This window comes from Ovis aries, chromosome 18, assembly GCF_016772045.2.
Source record: "Ovis aries strain OAR_USU_Benz2616 breed Rambouillet chromosome 18, ARS-UI_Ramb_v3.0, whole genome shotgun sequence".
NCBI lineage: Eukaryota > Metazoa > Chordata > Mammalia > Artiodactyla > Bovidae > Ovis > Ovis aries.
The window spans coordinates 41,731,871-41,745,318 of NC_056071.1; the positions used below are offsets into that span (position 1 = coordinate 41,731,871).

Genomic DNA, 13,448 nt, shown 5'->3' on the forward strand with positions numbered 1-13,448 from the left:
GTTCCATCAGATCAGTTATTGTTGTATTATTTTTTAGCTGTAACATGTATGTTTCTGCACATGTGTACAGACACACACAGATAAAATGGCAACTGTCAGGCCCATCACATATCCCCAGTGTGAATCCAGGGCTTCATGCAGTTCTCAATACTCTGGCTACAGCTTTATCTCATTCCCTTTCAGCTGGGAAAATATATGGAATGAAAATTAATCAGTGACACCACTATAAGGATTATTTTCAATGAGCAAATATTTATGCAAACATATATATGCATGTATATATTTCATGTTATATTTTTGAAATCATTCCCAGACCTTGGTACTAAAACTCTTATTGATAGCCGTTATTAATGAGCCTTCAGTTAGATCAGGGTCACTAACCTACAGGCCTCTCCAGCCAAACCCAGCCTGCTTCTTGTTTTTGCAAACATGGTTTATTGGAATGCAGCCATGCCTATTCATTGGAGTTTTTACTTGCTGCTTTTATGTCACAATAGTGGAATTGAGTGGTTGGATAGATAAGATAAATTATTTATTGAACCTTAAATGTTTTCTCTCTATCCTTTTACAGAAAGAGTTGGCTGATCCCTGCATTAGACCATTCTTCCAACTCAAGGAATACACTGTCATACTTTTTGTTTTGTTCTTTTGTTCTTAATCATTCAACTGCCCTGGACACCATTGTTTATAAGTCCATCATTTGGAAACTTTCTCTGGATTTATTGCTCTCCATGGATTGCCTCCTGTCCTCCTTAATACTTGTACCGTCCTTTTATCTCTCTCTGTTTTTAAACAGCTTTATACTTTATTTATATGCCCCTAAACACTGGTCTAGCACATTAAGAATGTTCTTATTTAGTAACTGACATAGATGCATAACTGTGTGCTACATACAAAGAAAGCTGAATAATAATAGTAAGTTTAACACTATTTATGAAGCATGATAAAATATACATGTACATACACACAGAACTCCACATGGCACTTCTGCTGGGTCTGCTAAGTAGGTATTTATCAAGCCCATTTTACAGATAAGAAGACTGAGGTCAAGCACTATTCAAGATTGCACAGCTCATCATCACAGTTAGTAGCAACACTGGGATTTGACTCAAGTCTTTCATCTCCAGAGCCTGTGTATTTAGCTTTCCTTTGGTACTATGCTTAGAGTGAGATTGATATTAGGAGAATAAGAAAATCTTATTGTTAAATATTTCCTCTCTCCTTTCAAAGAGTTTCAAATGATTGATTTAAAAAGATGTGAAAAGGAAAGATGTATACTTTACTTGATCAGCTTTCATTCTGCCATGACTTACTGAATTCAATAAGTGAAACCACTTCCTGAATGCCACCATTTACTATATCCGTCCCATCCTCCCAGTGAAGATACGCACTGTGGAACAAAGTATAGCTTCTTAGTTCTTGCCCCTAGGAGAAGAAAATATGACTGAATATAGAGACTGATGCTCCAGATTACCTCAATTCATATCCTAGATCTAACACTTAACTAGCTGCATGTCCTTGGGCAAGTTATAAAACCTCTTTGAACTTCAATTTCCTTACTTTTAAAGTGGGGCTTATGATAATAAGCACCTCATAGATTACTGCGTGTATTAAATACACAATTATGTGCTGTGTGTATTGTGTGTATTAAATATACCTAAATGTATTAAAGGTGTATATACAAAGCCCTTAGAATCCATCCTGGTATATAATGAGCCCTTAATGATAACTCAATTCAGTTCAGTTCAGTCGCTCAGTCATGTCCGACTCTTTCGACCCCATGAATCGCAGCACGCCAGGCCTTCCTGTCCATCACCGTCTCCTGGAGTTCACTCAGACTCACATCCATCGAGTCCGTGATGCCATCCAGCCATCTCATCCTCGGTCTTCCCCTTCTCCTTCTGCCCCCAATCCCTCCCAGCATCAGAGTTTTTTCCAATGAGTCAACTCTTTGCATGAGGTGGCCAAAGTACTGGAGCTTCAGCTTCAGCATCACTCCTTCCAAAGAAATCCCAGGGCTGATGTCCTTTAGAATGGACTGCTTGGATCTCCTTGCAGTCCAAGGGACTCTCAAGAGTCTTCTCCAACACCACAGTTCAAAAGCATCAATTCTTCGGCACTCAGCTTTCTTCACAGTCCAACTCTCACATCCATACGTGACCACAGGAAAAACCATAGCCTTGACTAAACGGACCTTTGTTAGCAAAGTAATGCCTCTGCTATTCAATATGCTCTCTAGGTTGGTCATAACTTTTCTTCCAAGGAGTAAGCGTCTTTTAATTTCATGGCTGCAGTCACCATCTGCAGTGATTTTGGAGCCCCCCAAAATAAAGTCTGACACTGTTTCCACTCTTTCCCCATCTATTTCCCATGAAGTGATGGGACCGGATGCCATGATCTTCGTTTTCTGAATGTTGAGCTTTAAGCCAACATTTTCACTCTCCTCTTTCACTCTCATCAAGAGGCCTTTTAGTTCCTCTTCACTTTCTGCCATAAGGGTGGTGTCATCTGCATATCTGAGGTTATTGATATTTCTCCCGGCAATCTTGATTCCAGATTGTGCTTCTTCCAGCCCAGCGTTTCTCATGATGTACTCTGCATAGAAGTTGAAGAAGCAGGGTGACAATATACAGCCTTGACGTACTTCTTTTCCTATTTGGAACCAGTCTGTTGTTCCATGTCCGGTTCTAACTGTTGCTTCCTGACCTGCATATAGGTTTCTTAAGAGGCAGGTCAGGTGGTGTGGCATTCCCATCTCTTTCAGAATTTTCCACAGTTTATTGTAATCCACACAGTCGAAGACTTTGGTATAGTCAATAAAGCAGAAATAGATGTTTTTCTGTAACTCTCTTGCGTTAAATATCATGAGAGATTGTGATAATGAGGATTAAACTAAGAATGCTTATGAAGAATCACTATAGAATCTTACTAATTGCCCCCTCCCTGTTTAGTTTCTGAGGCTTCTTCAGCATAAAGAAGGCAGAAATAAACTGAGGTAGGGGGAATTTCTTCATTCTCTCGAATTACCCCTCTGGATTCTGTATCCAGGTTTCAGTCTCCCAGCATGGAATGATTTCGTTTGCCATCTATCCGGGTAGACTATGTTGAATAGAAAAGAAGTAGTGCATAAATATTAAGTGCTTCTGACATCTTCACTGGAGGAAATGCCTTGGCTTCTTGGATTAGGTATTCCTTATTGACTTCTGTGCTCACTGAAAGGACTTCCCTGGTGGCTCAGATGATAAAGAATCTGCCTGCAATGCAGGAGACAACCCCCAGTGGTTTGGGGAGAATAAACACAAACATGTTAATGTTTATGATATCGGCCAACTTATAAATCAGGAAATTATATTTTACTAATCTTAATTGGATTTCTGATGGGTTATTCCCTACTTGTCCTGAAGCAGAGGTCAACAACCTCTAGCAAACAGGCTGAATTCAATTCCCAGAAATTCCCTCTGGTCTACTTCTAATTCACCAAAAGACTACTGAAATAACAGTTTGAAAATACATTACATTTGCATGGTGCTTCACAGTTTACAACTTGGCTTTCAGGTGAATTATGCTGTTAGGCCCTTACAGCATCCCAGAGTTATGGAAGCTCTGAATTGGAGGGAGCTGCCTGTCCAGGAAGCTGTGGGTGGGGCTCCCCTTGGATATCTGGCTGTTTTGTGCCCGAGGACCCTGACTTATGCTGCTGTTTCTGCCTCAATTGCCCTTCTCCCTCCCCCTGCTTTCTGATCTGTAAAGCTTCTCTGTGGGTTCAACTCAGACATTATTTCAGTTAGGCAAACTTCCCTGACAGCCTCCAAATCCTGCCCTCTTAGCTCATCACCCCTTCTTTGTGCTTTAATTATGCCCCGAAGACACCTAGGGCTCAAGTTCCTCACCATATTTCCACACTGAATCACCATTATGTCTTCATACATTTTCCCAAATAGCTCCCACCCTGGGCCTTACTGTGAGCAACTGTTACACAGAGAACTTACCTACTTTTCATTGATCTTTTCATTTCTAGCACGTAACACAGCACCTGGTATACAGTAGGTACTGAGTAAATGTGTAATGTTATGGAAAGAACCTGATTCCAAGTTCTGGGCTCTCCACAGCACATTCAGCCCCAAGGCAGTATATAGGTGCCCCCTGCCTGCCCCAGGCATTTGTTGAACATCCACTGCGTGCCAGACTGTAAAGTGAAACCAGCTGAAACAATTCCTGACTGATGGCAAAAGACGGCATCACTCACTTGGGGAGTCATAAATGAAATGGCTGAAGACTGCTTGCATGAAATGATATAGCAAGTCCCAATTAAGTGCCCCGTATATCCAGTATACACATGGTAAGAGGGTGCAGGCCGCTCAGTCAACCAAGGAGACTTGTTGTGATGGGAGGTTTCCCACTGGGTGGCTCGTAAATTGATGCAGAGGCCCTGGAGGTAAACGGCCAGAGGGAAGGTAGATCATGGGGGAATGGAATTCGGTTCCTCCTGTCTGATGGCAAGGGTGAAGAGGATTTTCAATTTCAGGGTGAATAATTGAATTTGATATTGGAATCAGGGTGCTTATATAAGTGTGCCTAGAGATAACCCTGGAGTCTCACCTGCTGAGCCCTCGTCGTGCTATTCCTTTGGGATCAAGCAACACTCCCAGTCCAGAATGACAAGCAGAGAGCTCTGAGGACTCTGTCACGGCACCCATCACTCAGCAACCCATCGCTTTTCCCTTTCCGCTCACACCCACAAGGTGTATACAGATGTCAAGGATTTTTGGTGTCACCATGCCTTCGCTAAAAATAAAACGTCATCCACCTGGAATAAATTCTCCTTCCTCCCCCCTTCTCATCTCTCCAGCTAACCCCTGCCTGTTTCTCTCAGCTCACATCAAGTCTCTGCCCACCCTCGCCCCAACAAAGCTGGCAAGCCTTGATTTCTCTCTCCTTTTGTGCCAGTTTCCCTTTTGATCCTTCTCAGCCTCGATCTCCCAGTCTGCCATCTCTGATCTCTCAGGCTCTCTTGGAGTTCTGTTGGCTCTCTTTCTTCCCTTTTCCTGTTCCCCAGCTTCCCTTGTCTTTTTCCTGGGTCTCTGCCATGCCCACGTACTTATTACACCTGAGCCTCAGCTGTCTACCTGCCAGAGATCCAGCAAGTAACCCAGGTCCTGCCAGCTTCCCTAGGCGGTGCCCATAGAGCAGAATGGCATAGTGAAGCTGGCATGGAATTTGAAGGCAGAGCCATCTGGGCATTTGTTCAGGCTTTGCCGCTTGCTAGGTGTGTAACACAGGACTACTAAACTCTCCCAACCTCAGGGAACTCATATGGAAAATGGAAATAAGAGTATAAACACACACTTTGTAAGGTTGATGGTGGATTAAGTGGGCCATAAGATACTCAGGACCTAAAAAATGGTAGCTTGGATTGAGTCTTCCATACTTTATTTTCCTTGCAGCTGTAACATATATCCATGTTCCTAAAGTCAGTCCTTTTAGCAAACAATACATTTTAAAATAACTAACACCCACACGGTTGTATTTTGGGCTTTCCTGGTGGCTCAGATGGTAAAGAATCTGCCTGCAATGTGGGAGACCTGGGTTTGATCCTTGGGCTGGGAAGATCCCCTGGGGGAGGGCATGGCAACCCACTCCAGTATTCTTGCCTGGAGAATCCCCATGGACAGAGGAGCCTGGCAGGCTACAGTCCATGGGGTTGCAAAGAGTCAGACATGACTAAGCACGCAGCACAGTTGTATTTTATCCAAATGATGCCATTGTTCCCCCTTGCACCACAGAGCTTAACAAGTACCTTCTTGAGATAATTCATTTATAAGTTAGGAGCCACTCTCACCTCTATCTCAGGGTTCCTACCATCCCCTGATCACATCGAGACTCGAGAAGAGCAGGGCAGTGGAGCCCAGTGAGGTCTGAGGACTCACCAGCAGTCTATTGTCTCCCCTTCTGGCATCTTCCCCCTCATTCTGATTGAATTATTTGGTTTGATCTGCTGAACCTGGAGGGGTTCTGGTGTAGTTATTTGATTCCATCTTCAACTTGCAGAAGAACTGGAGGAGATTGGATCAGGGTTGAAACTCAGAGCTACCTCTACGGAAAAAAAAAGGTCGTCTACCCTTGCCCTCAAGAATGAATGAGTGTTTCTCCTGGTTATGTAGTTTCTGTGCCTCAGAGGGGGCTGCGTTTCAGTGGTGGATAAGGTGACCCTTATGTATTGTTTATGCCAAGAAAGCACTTTGAGATGAAATGTGGTCCATTAATCTCAGATGTTGTGCGTGCCTCTCTGCCATCTGAGTTTGGAGGTTTTGTTTAATCTGCTGAGGGAGGTTTGTTTTGTTTTTATAAATCTGTGATGAAATAAGAAGAATTCCACATTTACTGTGATTTATCTGTGGGAAGAAAAAAAGTGAAGCTGGAAATGTTTATCCTGAGGAGATCTGTGGAAAGTTCTGTGTGATGAGGTCGTTGAGAACGAAATGGGCAGGAAAGATGAAGCAGCGATGAGCGCCCTTTCGAATTTGTGAATTGAATCAAGTTTCAATTATGACAGTGGTTACACACAGTGATCTTTTTTTTTCCTGTATTTTCAGCAATAAAAGCAGCACAATTATTTCTTTTGCAGTGTCCAGTGATCTCTAAAAATTTATCTATTTTCACTTAATGCGTCCAGAATGGGCAAGAAGAGTTACACACAGCCTGCAAAGTGCACTGAGATGGGCAGCATCGGTGTGGCTATTGAGTGGGACGGGCGGCATGGGGACCCTGCTGGGGAGGGGGCTGGCCCCACTGTACACGAGGAATCAATAAGCCAACGCCGGATGCAGCTAGATAGTCATTTACCCTTGACAAAACAAGCAATGATAATTGGATGGTAATGTGGTAATTTACCTTTATACATTTTACCCTTGTTAGATTTTTTAGAGGTTATTGTTGTATCTGATACATTTTAGGGTGGAATCCCAGCTTTTGCCTGTGCAGGAACCAAAACTGTCAGAAGTCTCTTCTTTTTGCTACCGCTTTCTTCCAATAACAGGACCTTAGGAATTAGCACTTGCATTCTGTTTGTTTCTGAGAAGCCAGACAAGAGTTTTCCAGGTGGTTTTCTATTCTAGGGAGATCTGTGGGGGCACTTAACCTATGTTAGACCTAAGAGGTCCAAGGTTCTTCAGAAGACAAAGAATTTCTAGATACTGTTCCTTGAGGATGTGTCAAGGGCAATGCAGACAAAAGCCTGATGTCTGCTTTAACAGCTTGATAAGTATCTCAGGATATTCTGCAGGAATCGGCCCTGCTTCTACAAAGTCCTGTATCCCCATTCAGCAAGATATGGCTGAATATGTGTGTGCTACGTGTGACAACGATGAAGACTTATCTTTGCCCTGAGGGCTGAACACTGTAACACCATTCAAGCGATAGGCTTGATAGAAGTGACGATTTGGAGAGATGATCTGCTAAAAAAAAAAAAAAAAAAAGACACATTAGAAATGTATAAGAATTAATAAATGTGGCTCTCTGTTTATCTGAGTTTTCTAAGTTCCAAAGGCATTTCTATTCGTGGCATCAGAATCCCTTGTAAAAGTGAAGTAAATCATTCTGGTATTGACCATTTTTTTCATGTTGTTCTATTGAGACATCTTCCCAACTGAGTTTCTTATTGAATTGTATTTCTATAAGGGTATTGTAGGTTAGCAGCACATTTTTATGGTACACAAAAGATGTGCCTTCTGAATTTCCAATGCCTTGCATATTGTTCCCCACAGAAGAAACATCTCAGAAATGCTAAATAAATCAAAACAGGAACATTTGGCTCTTGACTTGCTGCTTGTGCTTCTTTTTTTCCCCTCTCGGTTTACTTTGGCTGGAATATCCATTACGATCCATCTTACCTATTTGATTAATCTGTAATAAATTCGGCCCTTTGGAAATCTCTTGCTGCGTTTCTAGCCGGGTTACTCTTGTAGAGGGTTTATTTAATATGTGTCTCTGTGTACCTATATGAATGAAAATTTAATATGGTTTAGAAGCCTTTAAAAACATACACGCACAGAGTGTTTGCTCTGAATTAAGTGCTCATATTTGACATAGCCTTGTGGTAAAAATCCATAAGTGAATGGACAGACAAAATTATTTAGAGGAGAATTTCTTTAGAAATTTATGTGACATGTGATATCATTTCAGGGGATGAAATATCATCATATTGCAGATGACCACTAAATGTAATTATAAATGCTGGGTTGGAACCCTTATTTCCTGTCTTTAAGTTTTTTTTTTTTTTTTCTTCTTCCAATGGCTTATATTATTTGAAGTGCCATAGCCACATTGCAGGGTTCACCTTCAATTTGATGCAGTCACGTAGTTGCATCCCTGTGGGTGAGAAATGTTCCTCTCCAAATAACTATAGCAGCATGGCATGAAGAGTTTGAGACAACCTTCTCTGTATTATAGCAAGATAATAAAAATGCCTCTACTCTTTACTATACCGTGCACTGAGGAGGGCATAGCAAATTCATCTTCAGCTCTTAGAAATAAGATCAAGGTAGGAAGTGATAGCCCCCAATTTCCAGGCAAAGATATTTAGGCCCAGAAAAGCACATTTGAAAAAAATATGTTAATTGCCTTTTGTAGCAAAACTGAAGCAAAATACGACCTTAGCCATTTGTTGCTGTTGTTGTTGTTGTTAATTACACTATGTATCCCATCCTGTCCTTTTGCTTATAATCATCACCACTGTGTATGTCAGGAAAGCCATGGAAAGTGATTTTCCCACATGTATATGTTTTGTACTTGCTGAAATCAACAATGAATGAATGGTGCTTGCTGAGTACAAAAATGAAAGAGAGAGTAATTCATACATCCTCCTTTCTTATAGCTTATCTGAATGTTTTATATCCATATGTGATATGGAATTATCTAGTACTTGTGTTTACTAATTATGTCTGATAAGTCTTCCTTCACTTTGCCTCCTTCTTAGAAGGTCTGTTATAAGCATGAAACTGTGTGGCAATTCAATTCCACCCATAGTCTGAGCCACACTACTCAGAATATTCAAGCAATAATATAACCAAAGACCCTGTGCTCAGAGTTATTTATAATCTAGTAAGAGAGATAAGACAAATACAAGTCAAGACCAACAAAGAAAAAGGTGGATCCTGTGTTTTGTGATTCAGAGGAGGAAGAAGATCCCTGTGCAAACTCAGAAGTGCTTCATGAATGGATCTAGATGGTCTGGTATAATTATGATAACCACAGCGGGGAAGGAAGAGAGAAAGAGAAAACAGCATGACCCAAGGCATAGGGACTAAACACCATGGGGGTAGTTACAGAAAATAGAAAGTAATTTGACTTAGATCTGGTATTACATAGCTGTCAGGAAAGAGGCAATCTGGGACATTATACGAAGATGCTGGGCACAGAGAGACCAATGAATTAACCTTCCTACAGAGAAAGCAGATCAGTGCCTGCCATTGATCCATGATGGGTCTGCTCCATGGGCTGGGGCCACAACAGACCTACACTCTGAAGCAAGAGAAAGAGATTGTGGAGGACTTTGAATACCAGAGTAACAAATGCTATCATGTCCCCACAAAACAGATCCTAGTACTAGGCCCAAAATAGCCAACAATGACTCTAACTGCCTTTAATCAAATATATCCTCTAATTCAGACAAAATGCTGGAAGCTTTATTTATGTTACCTTCTCATTTTTTTTTCTTCTTACCTATTAGTTCTCAGGTTAAATGCCCCTTCTTCTGAAAAGCCTGATCTTTCCATACCATTGAAGCTGCCACCCTCTCCAAGGAAGGCCGCCTTACTTTCTACAGATGCACCCTATCCTTTTCCTTTATAGCACTTAATATAAGTTTTGATTGTGTATGTGTGTGTTTGTAAATAGGTTTTACTGTCTCCTCCTGAAGTCCACGAGGGCAGGGACCAGATCTGTTTTGGTCACCTTCCTTTCCCAGGACCTATATCAAGTCTCTGTATATAGGAGGCACTCAAAATTGGTTACATGTCAATAGTCATAGCAGTTTAATAAAATAGGTACCTTGATCTTCATTAAAAAAAAAGAAAAATAAAAGAAAATGACATTCAAAGAATTCCTTGCCTCAATTAGCCAGTAACTGGCAAAACCAGTCTTCATGACTGGTTCAAGCCCAGTCTGCCTGACTCCAAGTTCATGGTTCTATCCTTGATATACCATGATTCCTCTTTTACTGATAGGAAGATGAAGTCCATATGAGTTTTATAGGAATGTCCTTAATTAGTATCGTATACTGGGTGGCTTAAAGGACAGAAATGTACTGTCTCCGTTCTGGAGAGAGATTTTACCTTCTCTCCAGAGTCTAGAGATATTGAGATCTAGTTTCAGCAGTTTGAGATCAAGGCTTTGACAGGGTTTGGTTCCTCTCAAAGGGTGAACAAGAGTCTGACCAGTGCCTGTCTTAGCTTCTGGTGGTTTTCAGCAATCATGGGCATCCCTTTGCTTCTAGATACATAAGCACCATTTTGGCCACAGGTCCCGTGACATTCCCATTGTGTGTGTGGGTCTGTGTCCCAGTTTTCCCTTTTCATGGGGACACCAGTCATATGGCCTAGCCTAATAGCTTCATCCTAACGTCATCATCTGCAACAACCCTATTTCCAGATACAGTCATATGCTGAGATGATAGTGGTTAGGAGTTAAATATATGAATTTGTGGCGGTTAGAGTTCAACCTATAATGCTCTCTTTTTATCGAATCACTGAATACTGTGTAAAAGGTATTTATAATTGTTATTGCATTAAATATACTACTGTTCATAATATAGGGGAAAAGTTCTGAGAAGAAGGATTCAGTATCCTAGTTTTGTCTTTAAAGTTCAAGTGAGTCAGTCAGCTTTTATAAAAATTATGAGAATCACAAAGATTATGTGATCAAGAGTCCAGAACGTGGATGTTTTATACTTTTGCAACTTAGCATGGAAGCAGTTATGTACCTAAGTAGGAATATTTGGAATCATTGTGCCATATCGTAATTGCTACGCTACATTTATATCTTGAAATTTTTACTTTACATAAAAGAGTAGCTCTTAGTAAGCATTAGGAATTCTCAGTAATAATACTCCTGCAATCAGAAGGTTGTATCAATTTAGTTTGTATCAATTAGTTCCTATCTCCTATAGTGCTAAACACTATAGAGAAGGTACAATCTGAGATTCCTTTTTTCCTGTGAATTGTGTTCTGTATGATGTGTTTTTGAATCATCCAAAGAATTTATCCTATCACATTCATGACCTTCTGAAATCTAGGGACATCTTCATCCAGAAGGGAGGAGCTTCAGATATTTATAGAGCATTATAAGGGCTATCCTGGGGGCTCAGATAATAAAGAATCTGCCTGCAATGCAGGAGACGCTGGTTTGATCCTTGGGTCTGGAAGATCCCCTGGAGAAGGGAGTGGCTACCCACTCCAGTATTCTTGCCTGGAGAATTCCATGGACAGAGGAACCTGGTGGGCTACAGTCTATGAGGTTGCAGAAAGTCAGACACGACAGCAGTTAACACAACAAATGGGCATATAAAGCCCACTAATTGAGGGAGGTTGTTTCTAAAAAAATCTCTAACCAAATTATTGACCACTAACACATAAACATGCCTAGGTTTCTAATGTAATCTTGAAGTTAGGGGTAAGATTCAGAAGCCTAGAATCATCTCTTGTGTGCTTTTTTTAAGCTACCAGGCTAATAGCGAGAGGGAGAAATGAGAGATCACAAAAGAGGAAATGGGGAAACAAACCGTGACAAAAAGAAATGAGAAGAGACAAAGACAAAACAGAGAGACAGGTGGCTTGGGGAAAATAAAGGGAGAAACACAAGGTGAAATGTAAAAATATAAAAATACCTGAAAAGATTTAAAAGGATTAAAATAATTGTTGATGAGTGATAAGCACAGTTTGACATAATTTTCCATGTGGTTACCCTACCAACAGTTCAGCTTTAGAATTCAACTGGGATGCATGTTGCCTTACTCTTGTAGTAGATAGAAGTGATTTTCTTTCATCTGTACTTTAGCTGAAGTTGAAGGTACTGATGATCTTGGCCAGGAATTATCAGTAGATAAAACTTGCAATGTACCAAAGTTATTTGTGCAGCTAAAAAGAAAACCCTATGAAATTTTCCTTTTTTCCCTTTTCCTATAAAATATCTTTTATGTCACAGACTCTGCAACTTTTTTCTAAGGAAAAACCAACTTATTGGACATATTTCTTGAAAGTAATTGAAGTAAGGTCTGGCTGTAACTACAGTATGGGGCTTCCCTGATAGCTCAATGGTAAAGAATTTGCTGCTAAGGCAGGAGACTTGAGTTAGATCCCTGGGTCAGGAAGATCCTTGGAGGAGGAAATGACAACCCATTCCAGTATTCTTGCCTGGAAAATCCCATGGATAGAGGAGCCTGGCAGGCTACAGTCCATAGGGTCGCAAAGAATCAGACAGGACTTAGTGACTAAACAAAAGCAGCAGCTGTAACTGTAACTCTTGTAACAATAACTCTTGTAAGAGACGTTTTAGCATGTGTCCTGAGTTCTTCCAAGCTGATCCCATAGAGTAATGAAAGAAATCATTGGTGAATTAAACATCTTGTTAGTCATGGGGAGGGAATTAGTGAATAAGGTTCTCCTAGGGTTCAGTATACAGAGAGGTGGCAATGAGATTAAGAGAAAAAAAAATCAAACTAGTGGGTACTGAGTATATACTAAGGCATCCTGCAGAGGCAATGCAAGTAAAGCTTCATTTTAGAGACTCAGTAATTTAGTACCTCTCACCAAAGGGATCCAGGTCAGAATTTAGTTTTGGCAGAGCAAGGTGAATTGTTTGGAATGAAGAGAAGTAACGGAGGTGGTACATTGATAAGGCCAGACGATGGTAGTCTCATTGGGTTCCCCAGTCCTTCAGTCCACATTATGTCCACAGAGTTACTCATTTGAGACTAACTAATGCTTGTTCATTTTCGTTATGAAAGCAGGGTCCTTCCAGACCTGCCACTCATCCAGTGAGTGTTGAGCACCTACTCTATAGAGTAAGGACTGCAGAAGACAAACAGATGCTATAGTTGACCTTAGGAAACTGATAGAACCCCCATTCCTTGAATTCCCATGCTCAGTGGAGCAGCGCCTTTTTAGTTATATGTGGAAATACAGGCAAGGCTCCTTAGCCACCTCAGTGGGCTGCCAGCTGCTAGGCGGCATCCCCTCTTCCCCATTCATGACTTTCCTCTTCTTTATCCACCCCTCTTCTTTAGCTGAGGTATATAAAAGAAGGCCTGAGTCACTGTTAGGAGTTGTATCCCCTGCATGGGCAGAGTGTGCAAATGACCCTTTCAAGCCCTGACCTGAAACCTGCAACCACGTACCTGTGCCATCAGTCAGAGCCTGAACCAACAGCCAGGCTTCTTATCATAGAAGAGACCG

The 13,448-nt window shown here is 41.2% G+C and overlaps 1 protein-coding gene across 9 annotated transcripts in view; it reads left to right on the forward strand.

Moving 5' to 3' along the window:
* Nucleotides 1-13,448, forward strand: part of NPAS3 (neuronal PAS domain protein 3) — a 966,851-nt gene that overhangs the window by 649,950 nt on the left and 303,453 nt on the right. The window lies entirely within an intron of this gene.